Below are 5544 nucleotides of genomic sequence, written 5' to 3'. Positions count from 1 at the left end.
TCACTCAAGAATAGCCCGATACCGTAAGTTTATAGGTAAATATGTACCAAGGGTAAAAAATATGAAAAAATGTACTGGAATATTAATTTTAAATCCCTAAAATGCTCATATTTCTCTCTTAAATGTGCCCTAACCACAGGGTACAGCTTGTCCATCAATGGTAATGTGACAAAAAGAAACTAGACAAAACCTCTAGGAAACGGAGTAACTCAAGTTCTGGGGACACAAGACCAATAAGGAGAATGAGGGCAGACATTTTCATGCACATGAGCAGAATGTAGATATAGTCAGAAATCATTGTATAAAAAGATGATGCTCAGATAGGAAAAAATGAGATTCCCATGGCAAAAATCCAACAGGAAACATCCCTTCATTGACGATCAATTCATGAGAAACCCGTCAGATCCTAACAATAACTAGGAGGAGGTAGGTCTCTCTGTACCTCTAACTGGTGCATGGATAGATCTAGGAGTTCTATGTGCTGTGACATGCCTAACTTCATTGGATACTTTCATAACCTTGATATAAGATATTACACCTTGTTCCTCTGACTGTCTGTGTTCCTTGCCTTTGCCTTCATGTATTCCTGTGTGCTCAGAATCTAAAACAGGTAGAGGTAACTTTCTGAACTTGGCACTGCAGCCATCAGAGCTGAACCCACAGATGTTGTATACAACATCACTACATTTACCTTAAAAAAATAAATGGCTACATGCTTCCCCCTGAAAATTAGCAACCCCCTGTGCATGTAGCGCCTCATTTTAACATGATCTCCCATCCAGGCATTTCTATTGTGACCATCAACCTAGATCCTGGGGCACATAAAGGAATTCAGGAACCTACGGTACATGCAGGAGACACTGCTCTGCCTCAGAGTCAGACACCTTCCCGCCTACGCCATGTCATATTCCAACTCAACCGACTTCAGCAACCCCTCCTCCTTCATCCTGCTGGGCATTCCTGGGCTGGAGGCAGCACCTCATCTGGATCTCCATCCCCTTCTGCGCCATGTACGCCATAGCCGTCTTGGGGAACTTCACCATCCTGCTGATCGTGAGGATGGAGCAGAGCCTCCATGCACCCATGTACTATTTCCTCTGCATGCTGGCTGTCACCGACCTGGTCCTGTCTACAGCCACCATGCCCAAAATGCTGAGCATCTTCTGGTTCAATTCCAGGGAGATAGAGTTCAGTGCCTGCCTCACCCAGCTGTACTTCATTCACTGCTTCTCAGTGATGGAGACTGGATCTTCGCAGCCCTGGCTTTGGATCGCTATGTGGCCATCTGCGATCCCCTGAGACATTCCACCATCCTGACAAACGCCGTCGTGGCCAAGATCGGCCTGGCTGTGCTGCTGCAGGGGCGTCCTGCTCGTACTGCCCCATCCCTTCCTGGCAAGGAGGTGGCCCTACTGCAGAACCAACATCATCGCCCACACGTACTGTGAGCACCTAGCCGTGGTGAAGCTGGCCTGTGCCGACATCCGGAGCAGCAGCTACTATGGCCTCTTGGTGACATTCTTAGTGATCGGCCCGGATGTGTCTTTTATCACCTTCTCCTATACTCAGATCCTCAGGGCCATCTTCAGTCTACCCACAAAGGAAGCCCGGCTCAAGACGTTTGGTACCTGCGGCTCCCACCTCTGTGTCATTTTAACCTTTTACATCCCGACTCTCTTCTCCTTCCTCACACACGGTTTGGCCACAATGTGCCTCTGCATTTCCACATCATCACTGCCAACATGTACCTCCTGGTGCCCCCCATACTAAATCCCATCATCTATGGGGTGAGGACAAAGCAGATCCGGGACAGGCTGCTCCACCTGCTTACTCATAAAGGGACCTAAGTTTTCTCCTGGTGTCCTGGCTATCAGTCTGAGCTCCATGGAGAGCTGGCTGGTGACCTGGTGCAGGGCCTTCTTTCCTAGGTCACTTACAGGATGGTGAAAGAGACAGAGCTTTAAAAACAGCGAAATTTGATGACTCAGAGAGACAGAAGAATCTGGGGAAGAAGAGAGGCACAAGGGAAGCTGAGGGGACTCTGCATGCAGGGCTATGGCTGCAGCAGAGAGACGGGCTCCAGCTGGAGGAGAAGCCGTGAGTTGTGGGAGGTGGATCCTAGACGCCCTAGTGGGCTTGGACTAAACCGCAAAGAATGCTCCAGGGTGGTGAGGACACTGAGGGAGGCAATAGCCTGCAGGTGTTGTATTGTTTTCCCTAGAACTGGGTGTCTCTTGTGTTGTTTAAATTAGACATGTAGCCCTGCAACCGGTGTCTCTTCTGCCACCTTTGTTCCTCTTTCCTACTCCAGCTTTTTCTGTCTTTCTGACTCATCCACCTACTGTGTTTTTAAATAGCTGGACCATATCTCATCTCTTGGTTCCCTCTTTGGGGGAGGTTCCATTCCTTCCACACCCCCTTCTGCAGAGAAGCTGGAGAGAAAGACAGTTACTGATTTCTTCTACCTGGGAAAAATCTCATCAGGTGCTGATAGTCTTTAATGACCAACCTGTTTATAGACAAAGGCCCCGGCCCCAGCCTGCTGTACCTTAGCACAAGGAGCGTGAGCCCAAAGACAAGGATACAGGCAGTTCACACAATCAAATGTGAGTTAATGAGCTGTACAAAACCAATTCCTCGAACTGTCATGCTGACACTGCACACTCCAGGCAAGACTTTAATGTCTCTTTCACTGTGCTGTAAGTGATACAGGAAAGAGGGGCCCTGCACCAGGTCACCACCAAGATGACATTCAATAGGTAATAATAATAACAAATGAAATCTCCTCCCCCTCTCAGTGGGCCATGATTTCAAATCAATCCAGGGCCAAAGCTGCAGGGCTCTGGGATCTGCAATGTGACCTGCGAACATTTCAGCCTTCACTTTCAATAGCAAAACCAGTTTCGGGGAGCAGGACAATCCATGAGGTGGTGGATGGGTGATCGGCACCAGGGCCTGCCAGGGCAGAGGTCCGTGGCACAGCTCAGCAGAAATGCTGCCAGAGCCAGTCACTCACCTGGGTTCCCAGCAGCTGCCCACCCCAAGGCAATGCTACACGGTACAATTCTGTTCTGCCCAGGAAGCGCCGTGTTAACAGCCATAACTGGCGCTCACACCCGCCTCTCTGGCTGTGTGTTAGATAGGCCCCTCTGGGGGAGCAAATATTTAATAAGGGGCTCTTCAGTGGAGCTCACAAAGGTCTAACACCATCCAATGCTGGGAGTTGAAGCTAGACAAATGCAGGCTGGAAATAAGCTGCACATTTTACGAGGGAGGGTAATTAACCACTGGAATAATTTTCCGAGGACTGTGGTGGATTCTCCCATCACAGAGAATTTTAAAATCAAGACCAGATGTTTTTTCTAACAGATCCGCTCTAGACTTTATTGTGGGGCAGGTGTCTAGCCTGGGCTATACAGCAGGTCGGACTGGATGATCACAATGGTCCTTTCTGGGCGTGGAATCTGTGAATTATAAAAGACCTGGAAGATCAGGGGCAACCGCAGACACTGGGCTATTCAGCGCCCACGCACCTGCCACTTCCTGTGTCACAGCTCATTGCTAACGCAGCCCATTGTCTGCAGCTTCCCCCACCCAGAGACTTCTTTCTCCCTCTGTATCGGTCCCCATGGAGGTCCCTGCTTGGCAGCATTCTGGTAGATCCTGGTGCCTCAGTGATAAACAGGCTCGCCTAAGTAACACCTTCTGCTTTTCTGCCTGTCCAACGACAAGCATCCTAGATTCCTAGATCCAAGGCCTGACAGGAAAGTTAGGGTCAGTTTGCCTGGCCCCTTGTAGACACAAGCCAGAGACCTCCCCCCGCCATAATTCTTGTTAGAGTTAGAGCAGGTCTCGGAATAAACCAGCCTCTCTCATGTGAAGATTGCTGGGGGTGGACAACCCACCACAGCCCTCAGCAAACTGGTCCAATGGCTACCCAGCCTCATTGGTAATATGTTGCACTGCAGGTGCAGGCAGAATTCATCTAGTTTCAATTCCAGCCCCCGGATCGGCTGTGACCTTTGTCTGCTAGACTGAAGAGCTCACTAGGACAATACTTGTCCAGAGGCAGGGCTGAAGGGGCGGGCGGAGAGGGGGACTCTTCTACTGGGGTCCCAAAAACATCTGCTACATCTGTGTGAAGAAAGTGACATGGGAGGGAGAGCTACCAAGACCCAAATATTTCTTGAGGGGCCTGTGTGGATGAGGTGAGCAGGGCGAGTCCTCAGCCTCCTGGCCGCTGGGCAGAGCTGGAGCACGCTGTGGGCTTCTAAGAACCAGATGTTCTTCAATCGCACCTGTGACACCCTGCAACCCCAGGGTCACCCTGGCAGTGTAATTGTGTATTGTTTAATACAGAGTAGGCCATGTGAGATGTTTTTGGAATATTCATGACGCACAGAGCATTATTGTTATAGTGATATCTTTGTTGTAATGTCATATGTATGGTTATGACTTTCACTGTGTGATACGCCCAAAGACGTCCTCATAGCTTAAACATATCCAGGCAAAACTCTCTGTGAGCGGAGGGAGAGTTCGCACCTCATTAAGGCATGTATAGACCAAACCCAGCTCAGCAGTCCAGGAACAAAGGACTGCTTTAGACAGCAACAAAGGAACTGCGATAAAGTGATGCTCACAGGACATAGAGGGAACCCTAAAAGGGCATTGTTTGTCACCTCACTCTGAAGGAGGGAGGTGGGAAGCCCCAGAGTTGAGAAGGAACATTTTTTAAAAAGGGGAGATGTTTTGCTGTTCTCTCTTCCACCTCCATCCATGAACTCCACCAAGCAACTGGAGTGCTGACCCAGGGGGAGAGCCTGACTGAAAGGAAACCAGCCAACCTGTGCTGAGACTCATCTGAGTTTGTAAGGTTGCAGACAGTGCTAAGCTTAGTTTAGAATGTGTTTGGCTTTGGTTTATCTTGACTAAATCTGACTCACTTTCCTCTGACTTATGTTGGAAAAAGATTCCAAGTGTGGTTCGTTACCCTGCACCTATAAGGGACCCACAAAGGATTTCAGGCTGGACAGTCTCCTGAAGAGTTTATTCTGCAGAAGGTGAATTCCCAAGCCCACAAGTGGACAGTGGAAAAAGACCCGAACAAAGGATTACAAACAGTTTTATACCTTATTGCTACTTAAACATTCATGACAAGACCATACATATCCCCCTTACAAGAGGCACAAACCTATTTTCTCTATAACTATTGGTCTATATTGTAGTAAGAAGTGAGAGCTTAAGGCCTGTAAAACAGGCTAAGGCCTAAATGGAAAAAGCCGAGTGAACAGACGTATAAGGGGTCACTCAAGTTAACTGAGACTGGTACAGGAAAGTGCTGATTCTGCGAGATTGTAAGACTGCCAAAATATTACTAAAATATGTAGTGGGTATAAGAGGTACCAAGATACTAACTCTCTGAAATGACACTTTGATGGGTAGAAATGATACATGGAGTGGCGGTGCCCAAATCAGCCAATCAACGGAAAAAGGTGGTATTGAGACTACGTCATCAGGAGGGTGGCAACTACCTACGTGAAAGGG

General features: G+C 48.6%; 1 pseudogene; it reads left to right on the top strand.

Annotated features, from left to right (window-relative positions):
• Positions 1-899: 899 nt before the first annotated feature.
• LOC137150003 (olfactory receptor 52R1-like) lies at positions 900-1847 on the top strand (annotated as a pseudogene).
• Positions 1848-5544: the final 3697 nt, after the last annotated feature.

Source organism: Emydura macquarii, unplaced genomic scaffold (assembly GCF_026122565.2).
Source record: "Emydura macquarii macquarii isolate MOO-44397 ecotype Brisbane River unplaced genomic scaffold, CSIRO-AGI_Emac_v2 contig_106, whole genome shotgun sequence".
Taxonomy (NCBI): Eukaryota; Metazoa; Chordata; order Testudines; family Chelidae; genus Emydura; species Emydura macquarii.
The sequence above is the reverse complement of the archived record's forward strand: the minus strand, read 5'-3'. Positions and strand labels throughout refer to the sequence as shown.